This window comes from Lissotriton vulgaris, chromosome 3_1, assembly GCF_964263255.1.
Source record: "Lissotriton vulgaris chromosome 3_1, aLisVul1.2, whole genome shotgun sequence".
NCBI classification, from domain to species: domain Eukaryota; kingdom Metazoa; phylum Chordata; class Amphibia; order Caudata; family Salamandridae; genus Lissotriton; species Lissotriton vulgaris.
The window spans coordinates 426,993,374-427,020,839 of record NC_141689.1 but is presented as its reverse complement, the minus strand read 5'-3'; the positions used below and the strand labels follow the sequence as shown (position 1 = coordinate 427,020,839).

The 27,466-nt window shown below is 45.9% G+C and overlaps 1 protein-coding gene across 1 annotated transcript in view; it reads right to left on the bottom strand.

Moving 5' to 3' along the window:
- IL31RA (interleukin 31 receptor A) overlaps window positions 1-27,466 on the bottom strand; it is an 883,863-nt gene that overhangs the window by 26,017 nt on the left and 830,380 nt on the right. The window lies entirely within an intron of this gene.

The window sequence follows — 27,466 nt, the reverse complement described above, 5'->3', positions numbered from 1 at the left end:
TGCCGCATGGCCTGATGAACTGGGATCACTGCCTAAAGTATCGAAGGAAGTAAGAAACCTTGGAATGACCATGGACTTCAAGCTGTCGATGAATGTCCAAGTGGATAAACTAGCAAGATCAAGCTTTGCTACTATAAAAACACTGCGACAAATTTTCCCTCATTTGGGATTTCCACACAAGGTCCAAACTACCATCTCCCTTGTTCTATCCAAACTCCATTACACCAATAGCCTCTACCACGGATCACCTTTAACAACCATGAAAAGACTACAACGGATTCAGAACTCGGCTGCCAGACTACTCTTGCATATCAAACCACGAGACCACATCTCCCCTGCCTTGAAAGCCCTTGCATTGGTTACTGGTTGCCAGAAGATCCACATTCAAGCTGTTTTGTATTACCCACAAAGCAATACATGGAATAGGACCACTCTTCATCAGGAATAAAATCACCAAACACATTCAACAAAGGAACCTCCGCTCTAAAGGAGCATCTTGCCTCAAAATCCCACCATACAAGAAAAAAACCATGGGTGGCACATCCTTCTCTGTTCAAGCAGCCAAACTATGGAACTCTTTACCCCCCAACATAAGATCCACCGACAACCACCTTATCTTCAGAAAACTACTCAAGATCTGACTCTTACCGACATAAGCACCATACGGAAACAGAAATTTACAGCATATCCCTCTGTATATAAGCATTTGTTTTCACTATAGATGTGTACCTATCTATGTGTTTTACTTTATAAAACATGCAAAATAATTATGTTGTTAAGAGAAAATAAAAAATAATAATAATGTTCATCAATAAATAAAAATCATCTTTCGGTCTACATGTACATACTTCCATTGTGCATCTATGTACCTTCCATGTACTTGGATCTGTGTGTCTGTTACTTTTCTCCTGAAAAAGCATATCCAATGCACTACCCTATTTCTCATCCTTTGCCTCTATCAATATATTTAATCTAAATATACTTACTTCCTTTCTGTGTCTATATACTTTCAATGTACTCATGGATCTATATATTTATCACTTTCTTCTAATTTAGCATTTCCAATGCACTAGCCTATTTCTCAGCCTATACTTCTCTCAATAGATCTTCTAGCCCAACCTTCTGACTCATCTCAAACTTCAATCTACTACTCCTTCTAATGCACTACCCTATCTCTCATCCTATACATCTATCAATATATCCTCTACATTCACTCTCCCATTTATCCCATACCACTACTATGATCGCCAAAATAACCCTTTCTAGACTCTCTCCTGCTCTACCCCTCCTTGCATCATCTGACACCTCTTTTCACTACACCGGTCCCCTAAAACAAACCTTTCTAAACTCTCCCCTCTGACTCCTTCCCTCCAAAACTCCTTTTTACTCATCCAAAAGCCTCTTCCTACTGCTAAGACCAAAAAAAAAAAAAAAAAAAATCCTTCACTCTTTTATCCCTCCACTATCCTTTTCAATCAAAATTAACAGACTAACATGTTCACTTCTCAAATTCCATATTCCATATTAAACTATACTAATATACTGCCCAAATAACTGAATAAGATATCTACTACTCAAATTACTTCATATTTATAATATACTAATTTTCAACACTAATCCTTTATGGGTTCCGCAGTGGCATGCTACTCGCCAGAAAAGCGCTTCAACACCCATCAGGGGTAACAAGTGCTATATGAATGCAAATCTTTCTTCCCCTTTTATCCCTCCGCTATCCTTCTCACTCCAAGTAACAGACTAATATCCACCACTGAAATTACTTCATATTTCACCATATTAATTCACCACTAATCCTTTATAGGCTTCCTGAATAGCGTGCGTCAACAAGCGATAAATAAATACAAACCTTTGTCCTCCTCTATCCTTCTGCTATCATTCCAAATCCAAATAACTCACTAACCTATCCACCACTTAAAATGTACTTGCATGTTTCACTACACTAATTCAACACTAATCCTCTATGGGTCCCGGAGTAGCATGCTACCTGCCGAAAACGCGCTTTGACGCCTCGCCAGGGGTAGTAAGCGCTATATAAATGCAATACAATATTGTAGGGACCAGCTGACCCAATTAGTGGAGGAACTTCCAGTATCATCCAGGCCTAAGGACATTTGGGCCCCTTTTACCGCATATCTGCTGTCTAATCAATGTGGATGCTAACCTGACAGTTCTCCTGCCATCTAAATGCTTGGCTAGCTTCAGCCCTCTTCCTGAATGTATTCAATACACCATACAATGTGCTGGGTAGCCTCCCCTTGTGCATTGGGAACAATATGATGTATTTTTGTAGTCGTTATGTTGTTGTAATATTTGAATGTCTACAATCTGAAAACTTTAATAAATAATAGAAAATAAAAATAACCGTTTTGTGTTGCAAGGTGCAACACAAAACTTGGAATGATATTTACTAAGCCACGCAAGGCTTAGTAAATATCTGGAGTAACCAAAAGCAGCACAAGTCGCTGCCTTGAATTACTCTGCCCCAGGGATGTGTTCCATGGGTGGACCAGGGACGTTCCACAGTATCCACCCATGGTTGTTGGTGCATTTCCAGATTTAACAAGACCATTAAAATTGGGAATGTGGCTAAATGCTTTGCCTTCCCAGAAAAGGAGTAACGGGGAGAAATATCTTTATTTCGCTTTGTCTCCTTTTTCACAGAGCTAGCTATAATTTGCACCCACACCATGTACTGCTTATGACCTCACATATGACTTGACATGTTCTATGACATCATTTAGGACATCACAGGTGACATCTCAAATTACATCATTGATTACATCAATGATGACATTATCCAAGCTTCTTTCGTACACATTGCTCTCTAAACAGATATAGCATTAGAGCTATGAAAATTGTGCTAAATAGCTTGGAATACCATTAGGCATCATTAATGTTATCATACATACAAAACCCATAGGTAAAGGAAGCTTGTGTTATGTGCAACGTTGACCCTTATTTTTGATAGAGGATCTGCATGTGATGAGACTCTGGATTTAGGTAGAGTCGGCACATAAACAGAATCATTAGGTAAGAATGTTTTACTTCTCAGTGGTGTGGAGCACTGTACATAAAGTTTGTAGTGGTGTCTATTGATGTCACATTGATCATTTTTTCTTGTTTGATTTTGTTTTAGGATTTTTGACCTTCCGAATTGAATTACGACTATTGCATATGGGAGGTCTAAAATATTTTCTACATATTTACTATATTTGTTGTACACGTTTATTTAAGCAGAGTGACTAGAGAATTGGGATTGACGAATGCCCTGAATATTTAGTTGTCATTTAGGGCAGAAACATGTTGACATGTTCCAGTAGGATGTGAAAATTAAAGATTGGCTATCTCTAATGAGGAACTTTTAATTCTTGCATGATTTTTCAACACAATTACGTCCTTTTCTGAGAACACTCCCGCTCCTTCCCGGCTGGGAAGTCGTAGCCCACATTGGGTACCTTGCAGTCCCTTTGTGTTGGAGGAACCCTATGATAAAGCATGTCACCCTAGGGTGAGTGAGGGTTTTGTCCATATAATAGCTATTCCCACCTACACGTTTTTTCTTTTTTTCCTCCACATTCCTCCACATTTAGTTACTCTGTCCTACACATAGTGTGAGTTACATTAACCATATACCATACACTTCATGGGTATCCGAGTTCATGTTGACTATGAACTGCAGATGAAAGGGTAACCTATGCTGAACACGGTGTTCAATCTGTATACAACTGTTCAGGGAAAACCACGTTCCTCCAGATACTGAAGCCCTGTTACATTACTAAAACCCTAACACGGACACACTTTGCCTGTAGCAAACCTCTGACAGTCAATGAACCTTAATTGAAAAATGATGTGGATATAAGTAGAAAAGTGGGTACTGTTAACACTGTTTACCCTATGGAGAGAGTTTGCGACAGTGGAACTCTCACGAGAAATACACCACAGAGTATTAAAAGGTATCTTTTAAAAACAGTGTACACTCTATGCATAACTTGTCCAAAGAGTGAGTATTTACCTAAGATAACCAAGGTCCAAAGTTGCTAAAGATCATACTACCTGCAGTCTTCATACTGTAATGAAAACTTTACAGATATCCCATCTTCTGAAGCAAAACAAGCACATGTACATGGGCTGTTACCTGGTGCACTTAGGGCCAGATAGGTAAGTATATTTTACCGATTCATAAATACCGAATTTTACCGATTCGGTATTTATGAATCTGTAAAATAGAAGGGGGAAGATTTAGGAAGAATCGTTAATTAAATTACCGATTCTGTAAGAATCTGTATTTACCGAATCGGTAAATACCGATTCGGTAATGCCCATTGATTCCTAAGGGCATTGAAGCCCATAGGAATCAATGGGCATTACCGAATCGGTATTTACCGATTCGGTAAATACCGGATGTTGCAAGGGTGCAGGGGGTGTCCCTTTGACACCCTCTAGCACCCCGATTTCAGGCATGTGTGACATGTGGCACACAGACATGCCCTAAGGGCATGTCTGTCTGTCACATGCCATAGGTGTGCATGTGCATGCACACCTGGAATCGGTATTTTACCACCCAATTGGATTGGGTGGTAAAATACCGATTCGGTAAGGCCTGTGGGACTCAGAAGAGTCCCACCTACATCTCAAAATTACCGAATCGGTAAAAATACTGATTTGGTATTTTACCGATTCGGTAAATTTACCGAATCGGTAAAATAGGGCCCCTACATGCCAAATACTGAATACCGGTCGGTAACGGCCGAAATCGGCAGTTAACAACCGGTATTTTGGCTCCTACATCTGGCCCATAGTCTTTTATGTTAAGTAGAAGTTGTCATGCTGAGATGATTTTGTTGAATAACTCAATGCTGCTTATTATCCTTAGGGATATATTTACAAAAACGTTGCGCAGCAAGTCACCTTGCTGCCCTGCGTGACAGGGAAAGGGCACTTGTCCCTGCTCTGGCACCTTTTTGGCTGCCAAGCACCAACAGAGGCACACTTTTACCATGGTACAAAGGTGCCTTCTTTGCAGAGAGGATTGTTTTTGTGCAGGAAGGGACACCTTCCTACACAAAAACAATCCTGCGAGGCAAATTCCTCTTCCTGTGTGCTACAGAATGCAGCACACATAGAAAGAGGAAATAATGAGAAGAAATAAAGATATTTCTCCACATTACACCTCACCTGGTGAGGCGTATCTTTTTGGTGCATTCCCAGGTTTACCAGTTCTGCTATGTCGGCAGTGCGTCAAATACCATTGGAGTTGTGTGGCTGTCCCCACGCAATGCTCATGCCTCCCTGGCACAGAGTAAGGCAGCGCAGTCATTTGTGCTGCGTGGCTTTATTAGAGATTTATGAAGCCACTTAGTGCTACGCAAGGTGGACTTGCATGGCTTCATAACATTTTTTTTGTGTAACGCAGCTCTTGCACCATGTTGCATGCGTCAAGAGCGACATAACAGGGCTTGTAAAGATGCCCAACTTAATAAGTAGTATGTAGAATCTTTGTTCTGCTTGAAACTTTTTCTGCAGTACCAGAATACTTGTGTGGAATACAATGCACACAAGTCGCCATCGGTCACCTGCACAAAGATTTTTTATGTGTTCAATACTTCTACACACCTTTGGTGCTTCAGGAGCACAAGCGCTTTGTAAACGCATATACCCATTAGCTGGATACAGGCTGTACATAATTAGGTAAAACAGTAATATGGTAGCTACCCGCTACTATGTAAACTATAAAAAATAAAATAGCGCTCTCACTGGATGATGTCATCAGTGGTGTCATCAATTATGTCGTTTGAGATGTCATCAGTGATGTCATAACTGATGTCATAGAACATTTCATCAGTGATGTAATATGTGAGATCATAAGCAGTGCGTGGCGGGGGCGCAAGTTTTATAGTTCGCTCAGCTAAATATAACTATTCATGGTCAGTGACATCACTGATGACATCTCAAATGACATCACTCATGACATCATCCAGTGATTGTGAGTGTTTTCTAAATGTTTCTGAGTGTTAAAGATATATACTAAGGTACCACAAAAGTTAAATTAGTATACTTTGTGTACTACTGAGTGATTACATTTTTTAACATATATTATGTGAGTGGCTGTGTATCTGTGTGGCTGTATGGGTGAGTGAGTGGCTCTGTAAGTGGCTGTAAGGGTGGGTGAGTGGGTGTGTGAATGGTTGTATGGGTCTGTGAATGAGTATGTGAGCTGTTGTGTGGGTATGTGAGCTGTTGTGTGGGTCTGTGAGTTGAATGTGTTAGTGGTTGTATGGGTTTACAAATGAGGTTGTGAGTGGGTGTGAGAGTGGCTGTAAGGGTCTGTGAGTGGGTATGTGAGTGGCTGTATGGGCCTGTGGGTAGGTGTGTGATTAGCTATACGGATCTGTAAGTGGGTGTGTACGTGGCTGTATGGGTTAATAAGTGGATGTGTGAGTAGCTCTATGGGTGAGTGAGTGGCTGCATCTGTTAGTGAGTGGGAGTCTTAATGGGTGAGTGGGTGGCTGTCTGAGTAGCTGTATGGGTGGGTGAGTGTCTGAGAGGTTGTATAGAACATCCTACAATACCAATGAAACTCTGAATCTGCTCACCTCAAATGTCTGTTTTTCTAGGAAGGTTTTTAAGCATAGGATTAGCACAGCGCCATCCACATCGAGCTAGAAATGGACAAAGTCTTTTGCCATTTCTACAGCAATATATAGTATTATCACAGTGCCATCCATGCAGAGCTGTAAAATGACAAAAGCCTTTTACCACTCCAGACACAGTATTACTGCTCTGGATTGGTAAAATACCTTCCAAACCAACCTGAAATGAATATTAGCAACCCCTGACCTGTAGTTTGCTATCATAATAACTCTTCAGAGAGGTTTTGCTTTGTCCTGACAAAAGGGAGCTGCGTAAATAATGCAAATAACAAGCAGAGAACTCTGGGTAGTTGTCACCCATCCCAGACATGTGATCAGAGACAGACACCACAAACCATATGACTGAAGTAAGAACATTTCAAGTAGAAGTAGCATTTTCTGAGCTGAAATTCAAAAAAATGCAATTAAAAATCAGACTTCATTATGAGGTTGGAATTTACATTGTGATCCCAGATACACCAAAATGAATCAGTCATAGCTTCCCATTTGGAAATTGCTCTTATAAAATGTGACAAGATGTCCCTTCTTTTTGGGCCTGCCTACATCCATGAAGTGCTGCAATGCTCCCCATCTAGACTGCCGCAGTGGTTATCATTGTTCTCCAATGTAGTGCCTCTTGGTCTCAGTAAGGCGAGTGATTCTGTAGAAATCCCCATATGGAATGTCTAGACAAGACTGCATTCACTGTAGAAAAGTAATGCACCATTAGCTCTTGAAACTGTTTTGGAAGGACCCTTACACTGCTATACAGTGTTCTGTATCAAGTTAGAGTGACTCTCGAACATATAGTATTGCTTGAGTAACTTCCTGCATCCAGTGTTCTTTCAGCACTCCCTGCTGATACTGCTATTGCAGTACTCCTGCAGCTCATGAACACTCAGAATTAAATTCACTGCAAGTGCCTGTCATGGTCAGAACTTCTTCAGTACTCTTTCAACACACAATGAAGACAGCATAGTAAAAGTGCTTCACTATTGAAACATTGAGAAAAATATAAAAGTAAAATAAATAATAAAAAATAATGAAACTTTATGCAATACTATTTTGCATCTCTTTATTTTTTTCCTTATACATGTTTAACCTTTCTATGTAGTTATGCATCTATATATTTATTATTTTACTCCTAAGAAAGAAAGAGAAAAATGTCTTCAACTCCCTCCAAAGCCCAATGCACTACTCTATGTCTCATACTATACCTCTCTCAATATATCCTCTACCTCCACTCTATGGCTTATCCCAAACCTCATTATATTACTATGGTCTCCCTGAGATACTTTCTGGACTCTTCCCTCCTTGACTCATGCCAAACCTCATTCTACTACTATAATTTCCCATATCACCCCTTCTAGACCCTTCCCTTCTCTATCCCTCCTTGACTCACCCCAAACCTAATTTTACTACTACTATGATCTCAAAAACAACACTTCCTAGGCTCTTCCCTCCTGTATCACTCATCTGACTAATGCCAAATCTCATTTTGCAACTATGATTTCCCTAATGACCCTTTCTAAACTCTTCCTTCCTCTATCCCTCTTTTGACTAATCCCAAACCTCATCTAACAAATATAAACTCCCAAATAACACTGTCTAGACTCTTTACCCCTCTATCTCTCCTTTATCCTACTCAATCAAATGAACAGACTTGCATGTCCCCCGCTCAAATTACCAACTTATATTTCCCAATATAAATCCACTACTAATCCTTTGGTTCTAGAGTAGGTTACTCACCAAAAAGTGTTTCAACACCTCGTCAGGGGTAGTAAGTGCTATATAAATACAATTACAATTACCATTAACGTGGAATGGTCGGGGCCAAATTGCCATAGCTTGTAGGTGATTCGCCACCTTTACATACTCAGTAAGAATTAAAACAGACAACTGTATTATCAATACTGATGGCATGAGTGATTTAATATGCGGAGGTGAAAAGTGCATAGCGAGGACGCAAGTTACAGGTACCTTTTCTGGTACGAGTTATAGTTAATTAAGATAATTATAACTGGTCAAAGCTTAGTGGTTTTGTTGGTTTCAAATGGTATGTTTTATGTGAGCATTTTCACCTAACTACAGCGTTATTTTAACCTTTTGTTTTTTCTGTGAATTACTAAGGTTTTTTCAAAATGTAAAGTTAGATGTCCATCATTATGCATGACAGGGGGGCTGGATGTAAGGTCTGACCTGGCATTGTCTGCTATGCTGTTCCGTCCAAGCTTGCTGTCTCTGCCTCCCCCGCCCCCTTGTACTCCATTGTTCCAGTCAATTCCTCCGCCCCCTCATTCAGCCCTGTGTGGCCATTGTTTTGCCACTGCCCTTCTCACCTGCCCTGAGCAGTTAGCTTTCTGCCCCTACTCATCTCCTCACTGCCCTCTGTTATCCGAGTCCATGCACCTGCCCCCTCCCGCTTGCCCTGCATGGTCCGATGTGCTGCCACTACCTCCAGTTAGCCAGGCGTCCCCCCAAGCCAGCATAGGTTTGTGAATAAAAGGCATGTAGCTCTGGGCATGGTTCTCTTCCGAAATGCCCAACGTCCCTGCCAGGGCGGCGTTTCTCACCCTGCCACGAGACCAACGCCGTCACTGTGAGCAGAGTTGCCTGCTATCCTTTGTGCTTGCTGCGCCCCAGGACGCTGGTCCCCGAACCAGTCTTACTCGCAACTGCGTACCCAGGCCTCAATGCACACCTACTGGCATACACAGCGTACTAGTCAGTCACACATTTGGAACTGAGTCTTGATAACACTATGGTTGAGGACGATGTGTATGGCTGAGCTGAAGTCACTATACTCCCTACGATCTGGTGCCACAAGGAATGGAGCCCATTGAGTAGGGTTCTATCATTGAGTTCTGAACTTTGTTTTAACCTCTCTTAGGCCCAGATATTAGTGTACTGTGAGGACAAAAAAGCTAAATTAGTCCTTGTACCTTTTCTCTTGCTAAAACACGTAGGACTATTCTTCGCCTGATGTATTTTCCAGGATGTTATATGTGAATTGAATTTTATGCATGATAAGGTCTATGTTTGAAAAAGCACAAATGTTTGTTTTGTTAATGTATTATATATGTTTTTGATCACAACACTTAGAATTTTGATGTATAAAAAAGAAGGCAAGAAGATTTTGCTCTAGCTTGTTTCGTGACAAGAATTCAGGTTTTGTAAAACAAGTGTACAAGAAAAAATATATATATGACTATAACCCGGTGATAATGAAAAAATCCTCATGGGATAAAAAAAGTGATTTGGTTAATGGTGTCAGAGGTATTTTGTTGTTTACACAAAGTCTGTGCATAACATTACAACCACACGTGTCTGTGGGCCCACGCAGACTACTGCTCCCGGGCCACACTAAGCTCGAGTAGGTCACACATTTCAAACTGAGTCTTGATCATGCAATGGCGGGTACACATGGCAATGCAGACTTTAAATCACTATACTCCCTCCGATGTGGTGACACCACGTCTATGTATAGCATCACAACAACACATTTTTATGACCCCTTGCTGGAAACACCTACCGCCTACAGTGCGGTCGAGTTGGTCGCACGATTGGAACTGAGCATCAATTTTTCAATGGCAGAGTACATATTGCACTCAAGGAGAGGTGTAAGAGGATGACTTGTTGCAGGAGCAAAAAAGGATCATATTTACGGAGGTGATCGAACACTACAGACAATTGCCCTGGTGTCACTAACTCTGTGCATCGGAGTTCGTACCAGGGTACCGGAATAATTGCAGAATGCATCCCCTCTCAGCTGCGGTGCCACTAAGTCTATTCCCCGACATTCACTGGTCGTACATTGGTGGTGTCTGAGTCTATGGACTAGGAAGTAGTTTCATCCTCATGCAGCTGATACCGAATTGGTTCTGGCAACAAGGCTGTCGCTTTTCATGATCCTGGGTCATTGTGGGTTTGCAGTGTGCTAGACCTTGTTGTGCATGTGTGCCATTGTGCCCATCTCCCCCGTCCCCCCAGTCCCTAGTAGTTACTCACCCTGTTGATGTTGTGTCAGGCCCTCCCGAGCTGTGTCCGCACTTCCGACTCCTTGCACCGTCTCCACACTGATGACTGTGGCCTCAATTTCCTTCAGCTCCTCCTGTGACGCAGGACTCTTGCCTGCTGTCACCGTTGCTGCCTTTCTGTTAGCAGCAGCTTTGTGCCTGGTTTAGATTTTCACATCATGCCAGCGCCTCTGGCCTCCTCGACACTCCGACTGCATTATCGGTAGTCTAATTGTGGGCCAGTTGATGGTAGTGTTCTATGACGCTGATCTGGTTTTCCTGTTAGGCTGCGATGTTGGAAGTTGCGTTAAGTAACTTTTGCGATGGTTATCCCACGTTCTTCAGAATATGCCAGATGGCGCGTCCTACAACATCGTGGAGACTACAGCAGTGCATGCCGGCATCTGGCCAGTGACCAAGGTACCCGCCAGGGAAAGGGTCAGCACTACTTGTAGTGCCACACTGCGATGCCACTGTCCGATGGCATGTCTGGGTAGCAGAACGCATGATATCATGCGAGGAAAGCCTAGCCAGAGCAAACGCACACAGAGGGGCACAAAAGCTTATAGCACCACGAAGAGATTGACTTGAATGTGGCAGTCCCTGCATGCAATTTCAGCCCTGCACTGCCGGTTAGAGCAGTGGCCGGGTGAGAAGCGCACTGCCATGCACACCAACTGCTAGCATGCAAGGAACACAAAGGCATGAGGAGCGGTGCTCCATCTATGTTTTTTTTTGCAGATTCATATTGGGCGAACTCGGCCCGAAGATATTGGAGCGCTTTACATGCGCACCGGGTATGTTACACAGCAACAGATTAATTTATTTTGGTTGGCACGGGGAGATTAAGTGCTTTGCCCAGAATCACAGGATGTGGACGCAACCTGGAGGCAAGAACCCTGGTTTCCCAGCTACAAAGTCGGCAATCTAGCCATCAGACCACATCCTCTCTATTCTTCCAAAGCACCATCTGCCTAGTTGGGTCAAGAGACGTCCGGACAGGAGACTCCCCATGCTTAGGCATCAGCCCAGAAGAAGGCAGCCCCAAAACAGGCTCACCTTGTAGCACAAGGAGCATAACATCTGCACCTGTGGCAACTGTCAAGACCCACAATCGGAGGAAAGACTGTCGCGGCCTGTAAAGAACAGCAGTGCAGTGCCACCTAGTCATCAGCTGGAGGTACCACGCCTGAATATAATACACAGCCTGCAGATAAATGGACCCCAAATGAACATTCTTGCTATGTACAAAACCTTCCTGCCGCCCAGAGTGAAATGCCATGAAGTGCCTGTGACCTCTCACCTCACACAGCAGGCTCATGTTAGAGAGGCCCTGCGGTGCCATCACACAGTAAGTCTGTTACAGTAGCATTGAACAACCACCTGTTGTGAAATTACAGGTCCCTGCCTGTCCTGAGCTGCACTCCATTCCCTACACCATAGCTAGAGGCCGGCCAGATGAGCTCCACACAACAGTGGCTGCCTAGTGCTTATGGGGAGAGACAGTTAACTCCCACAAGGAGCTACAGAGAGCCCAAAGCTGTCCAGCCAAGGAAGCTGCTAAGGGTCCTGTGACACCAAGAACAGCCAGACAGCAAAGCCTAAGGTGAGGCAGTGCCTTTGAGGAAAAGGACATGCTACAGACTGTCAGATAAGGCTCCAAGAGCATTGACTTGAGGGAAGAGGCCACCTGCTGAGGGAAATCGGGGTATAGACCCAGAAGTTAGTGAGCCCTCAGAGAAAACATGAGGAATAGATAAGTATCGTAAATCCGCGCAAGCACAGCCACAGACTAGTTGCCCCGGAGAAGGCTAGAAGAGCGTTGGCTGGAGCAAAGAGGCCCCAGACAAGAGAGAAGTCTTCAGGAGAAAAAGCTGGGCGTTGAGCCTCCCTTTGTTCATATACCGCCACTGTGTTAATGAGGAAAGCTCTGACTACACCTCCAGTAGGGTCAGGACACCACCGCAAAAGGAGGAATCGGATGCACAAGGCACCAGCAGAAGGTACACCTAAAGTGAAAGATGGAAGGGTGCAAAGTCAGAAGAGTGCCGAAAAATGCACCAGAGAAGCTGACTGCACAGCCAGGAGCCCAGAGTGAAGGAGAGCCACACAAGGAGGAGAAGAGGTGACTGACACGTCAAAGTATGCCTGAAAGAAGACAGGAGCGAGTGCCACGATGGTGCAGACTCGAGGTGCACATACGTAGCCATCGAGTGAAGATCCCTGAGTAAAGGGATAGGACTCTAGAGAGGTCCACAGATAGAAGACCTGTGAGAGGTTGGCAAGGAGAAGGCCAGTGAGAGGGTCAAGAAGACAAGGCTTGTGAGAGGCCGAAGAAGATGATCAGTGAGAGGTAGTGAAAAAGAAGGTCACAACAAGAGGGCTGGTCAGTAGACAAGGAGAAGACTCAGTCCTAGGGGTAGGATGTGGGCAGGGAGGCCCATGTGAAGTGCACGTCACATGGAGAGGCCTGGCCAAAGGAAAGAAGAATAAGGCACAATGGCAACTGACTACATAGAGGACGAAGATGCAAGAGAAGAAGTAGCACGAGGCCGCAAGTTTACCTCGAAAAGAAGAAGAAAAGAACAGAGAAGCGTAAGAGACTGGTTGCCTAGAAGACCAACAACAGGCAGTAAAAAAGTGTCATTGGAAGGAAGTGTATCGCGTGAGACATCCGCCGAGCACCCACTATTGTGGAAAATCGTACGCCTGCCCAACCACTTGAATTGAACGTTGGCATCTGTGGCATCATGGGAAGCTGGCCACCCAGAAACCTGCTGGATAGTGAACTTGCAGCTTGCACCAGAGAGCACACTTAAGCATTGGTAATATCCACCTTTGGTACAACAGGAGAGTCTTGACAGTAGACAATCCACACAGACCTGTGAGAGTCCAGGGGAAAAGACCTCAAGGGAGTCCAGTGAGAGGGAAAACCCCGACACAAGAGATGCATCTGCAGAGGCTCCCTGGCAGGCCCCAGGAAACACTAAAGATCACAGAGGGAGACTGGTCACTAACGGACCAGCTCATGATAGCATGTGCACCAGAGAACAAATTACTAGAGTGCAGAGACCCTTGGACGTGTATACAAATTTGTAGGTAGTTCCCTAGTGGCCACTGTGTGAGGCCTGGGTAACTTACTATGCAGCACAGACAGTCCTGTGGAAGCCGGGTGAAGCGGGTCACCTGGGCAACCTGTGAGAGATGGGTCTGGACCACGAGAGAAAATTCTGAAAGTGCTCTTCCAGTGGGTGCCAGGAAGCATCATCCCCTGCCAGGAAGACCCAAGATCATCCATGTCAGTCTTTGTAGGTTGTGCTGTGCACGGAGGCCCAAAGCTTCCGAAGGGATCTTTGCAGTAAGCTCCACACCCCTGCTCCAGATGCACTAGCCAAGAGAACTTTGAAAATAGACTCTGACACAGAGTGAGCAGGCGGGATGGCTCCAACAGTGCTCAGGTGGACTGTAACCTTATTGGACAGGTGGTCAAGAGAGCCTGGCATCATCCAGCCTGCCATTTATGCCCAAAGTAGTCTGGTTAAACAACAGCAGCATGCCTTAATGTCGGGTGCGCCCAGCGAAAAACTTGAAGAGACTCAGAGGTGTTTTTATTGTGGTGTTTGTATTGTTCTCTCCTACAGTTTGGACTCTTTGTCCATTTCTGAATAAAGTTTGGGAGCGATGTAGTGACCAGCTGGCCACTGTTTTAGTGTTTCTCAGAGCATGTATTTACCAGCCACTCCTCGAGGGCTGGCGTTCCGGCATCACTCCACACACATCAATCATAGGTGTCACTGGTCAGGTGACCCTGCTAATAAAAGGGGCTGGGGGCATGTGCCCTGGGCCAGTTCTACGCTTTACCGCTATGTGTACGTGTCAGCAGTGAATGAGGGCCTAGGGGTCTGGGTGTGCTCACTTTGCCTCGTACGTATTTTTTTTAATTCATTTACAGAACATAGGGACTAAGTCCCTGAGCCTTGTAATGGCGGCTAAAACATATTGTTCAGGTTGAAACCAACCAACCAAGATTGACTAGTGCCCTGTAATTTGGCCAATTAGAGCATAACTTTACACAAATTGTCCAGTTATCTATATTTGTGAACCTTAATTTCTCAAAAACTACTGAACGATTTACAGCTAACCACCAAATGCACAGTCTGTGTACCAAGATCTAGATTCTTGCCAAATTTGGTGTAATTCCGTTCAGCAGTTTTTGCTGTAGTCCATCTTAAAGAAGTCTTTGAAAAAATGCATGGGGATGCAGTATTTTGGGAACCTTTTTTCTCAGCTCCTGCTTGACGAATCACCCAACAACTTTCCAGTATGGTGCTGAGGTGGATAAACGTTTTTTTTGCGGAAAGTTTTTTAAAGATTTGTCAAATGAGGCCACAGTTATTAGCAAACCAAAACACACTCTTTCTATGGAAAAGCAGACCTAAGTTAACTATAACTACCTAGTGATGACTGCCATTAGGATATTTATATATAATAAATAATTTTTTTATGTACTGTTCAGAGACATACAGGAAAGTACGAGGGATTTTGATGGGCACCTGGTTTGCCCCCAGCTATGCGAATTTGCATATGGGCTGGTGGGAGGAGTAGGTGCTCAGGGTGAAATTCCAACAAGAATGGGAGACTAACATCATTCTATGGACTAGGTTCATAGATTAACTTTTTAGGTCTCGCCTACACAGCACACATGCGGTGCATAAGAAAGAGACCTTTAGCTATCGGTTCCCTTTTTTGCCTAGAAACGTGCACACATTCCATTGCCTTCAATGGCAACGTGTGCACGTTTGGCGATTCCTTACGGGAGCGAGCAGCTGGCGCCATATCTTATCAATTATCGCGCCTTGCTGGTCGCTCCCGTAAGGGAATCACGCAGGCCTCCTACTCCCTCCCCTCCCCCTGCTGCTGCGTGAGGCAGCGTGCTTGCTTGGGCTTGTTTTATTTCTCCTGGGGAATGAAGTAGCTCATCGTTAACTTGCTTCACTTTCGCATTCAGCAGAGACCCTTCTGTTACCTTCCCAGTGGCTCCCACGGCGCGCGCGCTTGCTTGTGCTTGTTTTATTTCTTCTGCGGAACGAAGTAGCTCGTCATTAACTCGCTTCACTTTCGCATTTAGCAGAGACCCTTCTGTTACCTTCCCCGTGGCGCCCACATTGTGACCCTCCATATCCGCTGATCGTCTGTTCCCTTCCTTCTTCCTCCAACAGTCAGTCCTACTTCTGTCTCTGCCATTTGACCTCCCGCTTGCACTAGCCCAAGCTGCGGAACAAACTTTCTCTTCCCGTCACATCTTGCACCAGAACTCCAAGGCCCAGATGGCCAACTCCAGCTTGATGGCGTCTCGTTGGCAGGCGCCACTCTTTAGAAGGAGCTGATTGGCTCTAACATCTGCTCTAAGTCCCAGGCCGCATTTATTAGTCGAAGCTAGTCTTGTTTTTTTTCTTTTACATTTTTCACTTAGAAATGGAAATAATTCCAGTGATATGTGTCCAGCCTTATTTTGAATGTCTGCATGGTTACGTACCAATAACCTTCAGTAAGTAAGCAGGCATTATCTCCCCGCCCGTCTTCCCTGTCACATTCCCTACTCGATGAGCTGATACTAATGCATGACATCAGAGACAAAGTTGAAACCAACCAAAATATGAGATGCTTCAATGTTTATTATAGAAATTATAGAATTCAAATAATACAGTCACCGGTAAATTCAACCACAATTCCATGCCTCATCAAACACACAAGAATAAAAACAAGCATTGGCATAGCCAATAGGTCTCGCTTTTGGGACCTTATAAGTATTTCGTTATGCAGCATAATATCCTTGATGCAACAACATCAAATGTTGCATGGCTAAACACGTATAAGGTCCCAAATGCGAGACCTATTAGCCATGCCAATGCTTGTTATAATATGGGATGGCACTATGGACACTGCAAACCACTTCATAAGAAGATTAAATGACAACACTCTGAATTTAACATTCACCAGTTGCATCAGCAATACCTGAGTGAACTTCTTAGATCTAGAAGTGTTTGTGAAAGAGGGCACACTACATACACAAGCTTATAGAAAGCCCACAGCAGGCTACACCATACTACATGCTAGGAGCCCCCATCCACAGAAACGCAAGAATAGTATCCCATATGGAGAGCAATTTAGGATTAAGCGAAATTGCAGTGATAATTCCACTCTGCAGGAATCTTGTGCTTAAATCTTTTTGTGCAATTTCCAGAGAAGATCCAGCCCCCAAGTACTTGATCAGGCCCTCACTAAAGTCAATAATATGATGAGAACAAATCTAATTTCCACAAATAAGAGACATGGATGTGAAGAAAACCTGGACACTAATGAGACATGTATGATCACCACCTGCAATGCCTACCACAGCAAGGTGAGAGACTGCATGAGTAGGCATTGGCATTTGGTCAGAAGGGACACTATCTTAAGAGATTTAGGGCCAGATGTAGGTCACCCAATACTGGTCTGTAATGGCCGAAATTACCGAATTTCGGCCGTTACTGACCGGTATTGGGCTTTTTAGATGTAGGTGGCATTTTTTTAGGATTCGATATTTTACCGAATCGGTAATTTAAGGATTCGGTAAAATACCAAATTCTTAACATACCGATTCGGTAAATTACCGAATCCAGGATTTAGGGAGCACTCAAGTTGGTGCATTCCTCAGTTAAGGATTCGTTATTTACCACCAACCCCAAGTTGGTGGTAAATAATGAAAACCTTTGAAAAAGCATTTTTTTTGCTTTTCCAACAGTGCGATTTGGCAGACATACATGCCCATAGGGCATGTATGTATGCCACATGTGCACCCATACACAATTGAGGGGTGCAACAGGGTGTCAAAGTGACACCCTGCCACCCTTTAATGTTTTCCCCCTTTTACCGAGTCGGTATTTACCGATTCTGTAATTGCCATTCATTCCTACGGGCCTCCAGCTTGAGCAGCTCCTCCTGGGAAGCCAGCGAGAGCCAGCCCAGCTCGGTCCCGCCAAAGGAGCCCCCCTGCGGGCGGGCAGCAGCTACCGCTGCGAGGTGTAGGAGGACCCCCGGACAGGTAGGCAGGGACGGCACCGCCCGCCCCACCACCGTTCAGCCTTCTGAAAATCAGTGTTGCAGCCCGGTGGGCGAAACCAGGAAGTCAGGCATCCTTGCCCATGACATGGGCGGGGCCTGTGACGCGGCTGCAAAAGGCTGGTGTGGCTCGTTGATGCAGGCTCCCATGAGGAAGGTAGAGCCCCGCGGTAGCGGTTGAAGTCCTCAGAATTCCCGGGTCCCAGGAGGGTGCCCGGGTGAAGTGGAGAGCTGAGGTCTGTTTCTGCAGGGCTCCCGAATGCTGAGGGAGCCACTGCAGGGCGTCGCATTGGAAACCCGCGCAGGCCGCCAAGAAGATAGGAAACGGAGCCTGCACAGCAGCCCGGTGAGTGGGCCTGCATGTTGCCACTAGAGAGTGCCTGACCTGAGCAGTCCCGCAGGAGCGGGCCACTCCATCGGGGGCATATTTTATTTTAAGCGCCAGTGTGCTGCCACGTCTTGTGCATTTTGTGTATTTGACGCCATGAGGAAGGGGGACAGTAGATGTGCACATCGCGTGACTGCACATGGTGAACGTGCGCATCCACATTTCCAGTTCATCCTGCGTGTGCCCATCTCCTGTCTCCCTTGGGAGGCAAGTCAGTAACAATAGATCTCTCTGGCCACAGCTCTTTTGCGCTGCGGTCGCCACGCAAGACCTAAAAACACTATGAATGCACACCTTTCAAGCTGAAAGACCTCCTTGAGATCGTAGCTTTAGGTTTCTGACGCTCTCTCTTGCCGAATCAATCGCTGGTGGGGGTCCTGGTGTACCGACCGCCCGGCCCAGCCAGTAAGTGCCTGCGCTCGTTGGAAGGCGCATTGGCGCCATGGGCAAAAAGATATGCTAACTTTATGCTACTCAGTGATTTTGATATTCACGCAGACAACACTACAGGGCCAGAATCCATCGCCCTACTTGCAATTCTGACCCTTTTTGATGCTAAAACAAGAGATATTTGGGCCCACCCAGCTAGCTGGACATACTCTCATCCATGTTTTTTCTAATCTGAACCTAGCAAGTAGACAATCCACTCCTCTCCCTTTGACAGTTCACAATCTCATCTGTTTTACTTGGTCCGAGGCTTGCAGTAAGCCACCCACGAAAGATAGTGCTTCCTGCACCTATCGGGCCTATCACAAGCTACAGCCTGAGGCCATCAACCAGGCCCTGACCCCCACCTCCCCTGTTCTGATAGGTAATGTAGAATGTGACAACGCCCACCTTGATAGCTGGATTAGCAAGACGGTCAACGCACTTGCACCTATTAAAAAGATCTCTCAGACAAGGTCTAGTCCGACGGCCCCATGGATTACAGCTGATCTAAGCTCTTATATAGGCCAATGCAAGAAGCTAGACAGAATATGGAGATGGAAGTACCTTACAGACAACAAAAATGCATACAAAGCTGCACTAAAGGTATACCAGGGGAAATTGCACCTTGCCAATAAAAAGCTTTTTTGACAAGGAAGCAGACAACAAAGAAAAGGAAACATTTAAAATTGTGGACTCCTTCCTGCGTCCCGTAGTTGCTTCAAGAGCCTGACCCCAACTGCAGAGTGGTGTATGTAACTCAACCACATTTTCTATGGAAAAATTATGTCCATTTAAAAAAGCTTCCTGAAACCCGCACTCTCTCTGCAGAGTCAAAGGCTGCGGCCAGCACCTTCCTCTCCCACGTATGCCACCTTAGACATTTTCACTCTCATCCCCCACGTTCAGGGGCAGATTTACAAGGACTCTTGCATCCCTGCATATTAGCAGGGATGCACCAGTACCGATGCGACACGCAATTCTACCCTTGCACCATGGCGCAGGGATAGACAGATGTGAGTCGCATCTGATGCTGTAAGGAAGGCGCATTGCAGGAGTCGTGTCGCAAGCGCAATGCAACTCCAGCAATGTTCAGGGACTGCCCCTACCTAACGTACTGCACCACTCCTTACGCCTGCTTCAAGCAGGCGTAAGGTTTCGTCGCAGCGGTATCTGAAAAGTGACTCCGTGAAATCTTGTAGATTTCACTGCATCACTTTTACAAGACTTTTTCCGACGGAACACCCACCCTGCATACATTAAACCTGACGCAGGTTTAATATGGCGCAGGGCTTTACAACGTGACGTATCTCCCTGATGCGTCACCTTGTAAATACGTCGCAATGTGGCGCATGGTTTACACCGCCGCTGCGTTACAGAAATGATGCAACGGCGGCGTAAATGTGTCACAGGGGCCTTGTAAATCTGCCCCTCAGTCTCTAGCTGCACAAAAAAGTCTTAAATCCGGTTTTCCCCTTGATCCCTGCCCCACCATGATGCTAAATATGGTGGCACCAGCTATCAACCCCTCTGTTAACCATATTTTTAACACCTCACTGGCAACAGGGGAGGTCCCCTCCACATGGAAGAAGGCCAAAGTCCTCCCACGGCTAAACAAACCTACTGCAGACCGTAAGCAAGCAGAAGCAGTAAACAACAAGCCCATCTCCCTCCTCCCCGCCTTCTCCAAAATTCTGGAGAATGAAGTTAATTGACAGCTTTCCACATATCTGGAAGCCAATGGTATTCTCCAGCCTATGCATTCTGGCTTCCGTCCCCAACTCCGCACTATGACCACGCTCCGGAAGTTACTGAGCACACATCCGAAATGTCCTTGATAGGGGAGGCAAAGCAATGTTGATACTGCTGGATCTCACAGCAGCATTTGATATGGTACCCCATCTCAAGCTGCAGGAGCGCCTACACGAGATAAGGATCAGACACCAGGCCTTTAGTTGGCTAGCATCTATCTGGCTGCCACCGTACACAGCTCAGGCCAGGCCCCTGATGGTGGGAGTTATATAGGGGTCGGCCCCCAGTCCTACGCTGTTCAAAGTTTATAGGACACCACTTGCCATGCTCCCAGAATCATTTGGCGCTAAGGTCAACTCGTATGCAGATGGCACGCAGCTGCTGTTTACGTGCGAGAAAGACATGGAGTTGAATAAGAAGGTGATCTCTGGTTGCCTTACCAAAATCTTTCTAAGGATGGAGCTGCATCATCTGAGATGCAACCCGGATAAAACTGAGATGGTGACCTTCGGAGCCGTCCCTCACAATTTTGTGAAAGAGTGTTGGCCAACTAATCTTCCACACCTGGGCCCCCGCAAAGTTGTGTCAAGAATCACGGAATCAAAATTGATAGGGCCCTTTCCTTCCTCCCGCAGATCCAAGCTCTTGCTGGGTCCTGCTTCAGTGTGATTCACATGCTGAAAAAATTCCTACCACTCCTATCAGAGGCGTCGGGTAGAAAGGTAGTACAAGTCCTGATTACATCCTGACTCGACTATGGGAACACACTGTACCTGGGCCTTCCGGACTACCTCCTTAATAGGCTCCGGGTGGTACAGAACTGGTCAACAAGACTGCTGCTCAGGCTTCCTCCTAGGTCCCACATGACTCCTCACTGGAGAATCCTCCATCGGAACACGATAAAACAGAGGGTTGCATACAAAACTTTGGTTCTCATGCACAAGTTCTTGAATGGGACAGGGCCATCATATATCAAAAAGAAAATCAGCTCTTACACCCCCCACACGCACCATCCGATCTTCCTCAGCACGCAAGGCAAACTTGCCTCGAATCAATCGACTCAGAATGGGAGGGAGATCCTTTTTCTATCTAGGACCCCTCTCATGGAACAGACTCCCGCTCGACTTGAGGCGGATGGACAGCCTTAACCTGTTCAAAAAGAAGCTGAAAACCCAGCTCTTTAACATCTAGACACCCTCTTGCAAATCTCTCCCCCCTCCGCCAGCAGCGGGACACTCTCTGCTTTATAAATGTTTTTAACATAACATACCATTACATAAAGCAAGGCAGGGCTGGTTTGCGTTACTCTGCCCCAGGTAGGCATTCCATGGGTGGAGCTCGGGTATTCCCCACACTCCAGGGGAGGGCAGGTAGGGACAGGCAAAACAACACAGGAGAGAGCGAGTGGGGGACAGGCAATGCAACATAGAAGAGGGTGGGTGGGGAACAGCAAAGCTATACACGGGAAGGAGGGTGGGCACCAGCAAAGCATAGCATGTGATGACTGACAAAGCAACACAGTGATTACCTGAAAAGAAACTCAGGATGACTACCAGCAAAGCAATGCGTTGACTACCAGCAAAGAGACACAGGGGGGAGTGGGTGGGGAACAGCAAAGCAACACATTGAACTGCAAAATAACACAGGGGAGGGTGGGTGGTTAACGGCAGAGCATCACAGGGGGAGATTGTGTGTGTGGAATGGCAGAGCATCACATGGGGAGGGTGGGTGGGGAATGGCATAGCACCACAGGGGGAAGGGTGTGAGCGAAATGGCAAAGCACCACAGCAGCAGGGTAGGTGGTAAACAGCAGAGCAACATAGAGGGAAAATGCATGGGGAACAATGAGCAACACAGGGGCAAGTGGGAGCGAAAGAAACCCAGGAGAGCACAAGAGGGAGGGGGCGGGAGAATATTACACAGAGTGGAGGGGGGAGAAAGGTGCACAAGGGGGTGGTTTGAAAAGGCATGTCCTCTCAAGGAGTGCTTCACACAAAAGAGAAAAGTAGTGCTTTGTAAAGCAAGCAATGGAAGCAGTGATGCCAGCCAATCAACCTGATCATAAAAAGGCAATGTTTCATGGTAAGAACAGACATAAGACTGACAAGCTGTGTCCCCAATAAGAAGCATGCAAATGAGAGTGATTCGTAAAGGCAACCAATGGTGAACAGTGGGTGGGCTGCAAGCCATTCTTTGTTTACCATAAGCCACTATATGCCTCGTGACAGACCTGTCACTGTCTAGAAGGCTAATCCTAAAAAGCATACCTAGGTGCAGATTTACTAGGATTTTATGTCAGGGTTGCATTACTTTTGCAGTACCTTTTTTCCTCCCATTTCTCCCTCTTCTGTTTTTTCTTAAAAGAGAAGACTACGATTGAGTCTCATGGCTTAAAAGCAATAATCTGCTCTCTATGTGATCTATGCATATTGTGCTAATTTGCTAGTGTACATTTGATCACTTTAAGATGGTGGCCTCGGGCACCTCAGACCCTGTGAGTCTGTTTTCTATTGCTCTCACACTGCCGTGTGGGCTCTTCACCACTATTTATACCGGTTTGAGGCAGCACGCAATGGATTCCTGATTTTGTAAGCAGGGATGTGGACGCTACAGGTGAGTTGCTGCATACTTTGTGCTTCGTGAACGATTGGTATAAGTCAATTGTCTTGTGCTGCTTTGTGTAGTTATGGGAGAAAATCCCTGCTTTATACTGTGGTGTTATGGTCGACCCCCAAAGACAGGCTGAGGCGCTATGCGTGGTAAGGATTTACTTTATTTATAATTCAAATAGAGCGCCGGGAGAACGCGTCCGCTATGCTCGCAGGCTTTTCTCTCCCTCCCCCAATCGCAGTGACGCTCTACGTCATCGCGTTGCAAACCGATGACTAGAACGCAACACTACATATCTCCCTCCTTTATAATAGAACACAATGAAACAGTAGTGTCTTCAAAGCCTATTTGCTTACTAACATATTCACCTCTCCCATCTCATAGTCTCTATACTTCGCCGGCCTTACCACTGTTCTGCCAGCATGGGTGCATCTCACCAGGGTTCTGGAGATGTTCCCTTGTCCATCTTGGAGAGCATCCGACCCTGCATTATCTCCATCCTTAGGGCCCCACTTCCTTGTCATTTCACAAGTGCTCTCCAAACGCTCCTGTGAGTCTCAATCTTTCCTTTCCCTTTCCTCAGTCTCCCTCACGGCGTCTTCTGACGTGTTCTCTCCATCCTCTGAGGGAAGGACCTCTGGTTGACTGTCACTGTGGTGTTCTGACTGTGGCACCTCCTTCTTGGTCCACTGCAATATCTTGTTGCACTTGGACATCCGATCTTGGGACCAAACGTTTCCATCACTCAGCAAGGCTGCTCTACTGTAGATCTCTTTCACTTGCATGGGTGCACTGAACTTGCTAACCGCTTTCCTTTTCAGATGGGCTAGCTTGACTCTGACCCACTCTCCTCTCTCTAACGTTGTCTCCTTCACATTGCGTCTCTTGTTGAAGTGTTCCATATATATCCTCTGTGCTCTTTCCAGATTATGGTGTACCACTGCTGGAGACCATTTGCTCCTTACGGTGAAACCCTTCTATGCCAAATTATCCTTGGTGAAGGGGTCCCTACCCCTTAAGATTTTAAAGGGACTGTACCTGGTGCTGGTTGGAGTGATCCTGTAGGCCTACAGTGTGTTCTTCAACTCCATTTCCCAGTTCTTGACTGCGGCTATGGCCGATTGTACTGAGCCCATTATGACTCTATTGTACTTTTGGCTAAGCCATTTCCAGCCAGGTGATATACTGACGTGTGCTTGGTCTTTATACTGTTCCTTTCCATGTAGGCGTTCCACTTTTCTGAAGTGAACTGAGGGCCGTTGTCAATTAGAATTGATCGTGAGATGTCCTCTCTTAAGAATGTGGCTGTGAGGAATCTCAACACCGTCGTGTCCATGTTCTCTTGTATGTCAATCTCCGGCCATTTTGAATATCTATCTATAAGTACCGCTACATATTTCTGGATACCATGGGCATCTAGCACTGGTCCCAGGATATCTATTGACAGCTCCTTCCACGGTTTGGCTGGATTGTCAAACTTTCCCAACGTCGGTCGCATCAAACTTCGGGATTTGTCAGCATTCTGGCATTGCGTGCCCTCCCTGACATGCCTTTCTATCTGACTGTCCATTGCCGGCCACCAGTATACCTGCTTCACCCTGAGCTTCGTCTTCACAATCCCTAGGTGTCCCTCATGCAGGAGGGCAAGTAGGTGCTGCACCAATGAAGTGGGAAGCACTACTTTATCTCCCCTTAGCAGGAAGGTGCCTTGGTCCCCGATGGATAGTTCCTCCCTTACTTTGAAGAACTTCCTTTGCTCTGCATTCAAGTGCCTCTTCTCTGGCCACCCTTGTAGTATGAACTGCTTGACCTCTGTGATATCCCTGTCCTTCTCATAAGCCTCGTTCCATTCTTGTGCACTTATCACTCTTTCATGATCTTCCATGAACGCTACACTGACGCCCTCATCCTTCTTACTGTTGGGAGCCTCTTCCATGGCAGACGCTCTACTGAGATAGTCCGTAACTTTGTTCTTTGTTCCAGGAATATACTCGACATCATATCTGTAGTCCAGCAGTTTCAACGTCATCTTTGCAATCCGAGGGGTTGCATGCGCGTGTCCATTTGACGTGAGCACCTTAACCAGAGGCTTGTGGTCTGTCCTGAGCTTGAACTTCGATCCCCATATGAATTGGTGGAATTTCTCCATGGCCCAGACCGCCGCGAGCATCTCCTTTTCCACTACCCTGAACTTCTGCTATGTAGGCGATAAGGACCTGGACGTAAAGCTGATGGTGGACAGTTCCCATCCTTTCGTCTCCTGCATCAGAACAGCCCCCAAGCCTCTCTCACTTGCATCTGTAGTCAGTATGGACATTGCCTGTTGGTCGAGCCCATGAAGAGGTATAGCTACCCCAATGTCCTCTTTGATGATCCTAAATTCCTCTTGTGTCTCCTCCGTCCACAAAAAAGACGTCTTGTCCCTGAGCAGTTGGCACAAGTGGTGCGTTTATCGTGGCAAAGTGCAGTACAAATTTACTATAAAACTCGGCCATCCCCAGAAAGGAACGAACTTCCTCTTTGCTTTTCGGTGACAGCGCATCGCAGATGGCTTTGACGTTGGCTTGTTTGGGCTTAATTCCTTGATTACTGATCTCATGGCCAAAGTAGGTGACTGAGTACATTCCAAATCAACATTTCTCCCATTCAGCTGTGAGACCATTGCGGGTCAAGACATGCAACACTGTGGACAGTTTCGTATCATGGTCCGCTCTGTCCTGGCCCCTTATCAAGATGTCTTCTTGAAAATATTGTATCCCCTCTGTGTCCTTGAACAGCCTATGCATAAGCTTCTGGAATACGGCCGCTGCTGAAGCTAGTCCAAAAGGCATCCTGCGAAGTTGGTAGCATCCAAAGGGGGTTATGAAGGAAGTCAACTTGCGGCATGAATGATGTAAGGCAATTTGATGATACGCCGAGGTAAGATCTATGGTTGAAAACCATTTCACTCCTTTCGTCTTGGCCAACATCTCGTCAATCCTTGGTAGTGGGAATATTTCCACAATTATATTCGTATTCAGTTCTCTCAGGTCCACACATAGGCGTATCTTGCCGTTGGGTTTCCTCGCTACGACCAATGAAGCCAACCATTCTGCACTGTTTATTGGCTCGATGATGCCATTGTCTTCCAGCCTCTGTAACTCCAGTTGCACCTCCTCTCGTACTGCCATGGGGATATTTCTCACTTCGTGGCATATAGGCTTGGCTTCTGCTTTGAGGTCAATCTTGCGCGTGAACTTTGTCAGTTTTCCAATTTTGCCATCAAATACAGCGGGAAAATCATCTTTCACCCTCGAGACATCTGGCTGTCGCTCTGCGCCCGTCATCAGGACCTGCGTGATGCCTCCCGGATTCAGTTGTATGCCCAACTCTCCCTGGTCAACCCAACCTAAGACGGAGGGCCCTTTCTCTGCTACATAAAGCTTGCACTCTGCGCTTCGGTCTTTAAACACAAATTTCAAGACTCGATACCCCACCATGGGGATGGGCTCTTCCGTGAACGTGACTGGTCTGATGTCTGGAAGTGTTGCTGGAAGCATTCGTCCCATACTTTGCGTTGTATTATCGTGTGCGGGGACCCTGAGTCTGCCACCATTCTAATTTGCATTCCTCCTATTGACATTTCACATTGTGGTTTCTAGGAGCTGTTGCAGTCAATGCCTAGTATGCTCCTCTATGCATAACACATTGTCTTCTTCTTAAATCTCTTCACCTTCATTGTCTGACTGTTGCGCAACATACTTGACTGCCGGCCTTTTCTGCTTAAGGCGACACACTTTCTCGTAGTGCCCCATTATTCCGCAAAACATACATTTGGCGCGGAAAGCTGGACAACGTTTGTCATGGCTCCCATGGGAGAGGCTCTCGCACCTGTAGCATGCATTCTTGTTCTCACTTGTGGGCTTCTTCCCGGGTGATGTTCTGGGAGCATATCTGGTAAAATTCCTCGCATTCCCTGCTTCGCCTTTACCCCTGTCGGGTGGGTCTGCTTCAGTGACTTTGTTCACCATGGTCCTTGTGGTGTTGTCTCCCTCTGCCGCCTCTGCACATCTCTTTGTCAACTCCACCTTCTTCACCATGGCTATGACCTCCTTCAGGGATGCATCTCCACTCACCAAAAGCTTGTCTTGGATTGTGGTGTTCGTGATGTGCATGACAATTTGGTCCTAATAAATTTGTCGTGTAAAGCACCGAACTTACATGTGATCGCCAGCTTCTTTAGTGCCGCCACATATTCGTCTATGGACTCTCCCACTGCTTGTTTCCTCTGTTGGAAGTTGTACCTGTCGATGGATGTTCATACCGCCGGTCTGTAATGATCATTCAGGTCTTCAATGGCATGCTGGAAAACGTCATCATCGTCCGCTTGACGCGTTTTTGGTTCTAGATTCTGGAACACTCTGATGCCTACTGGGCCTAGGTTGTGGAGTATTATCCTTCTCTTTCTCTTGCTGGGAAATGCCTCTCCACTCTCATCTTCCAGCACCTCCAAGTAGTTCATAAAGTATTCTCTCCAATCCTCCCAC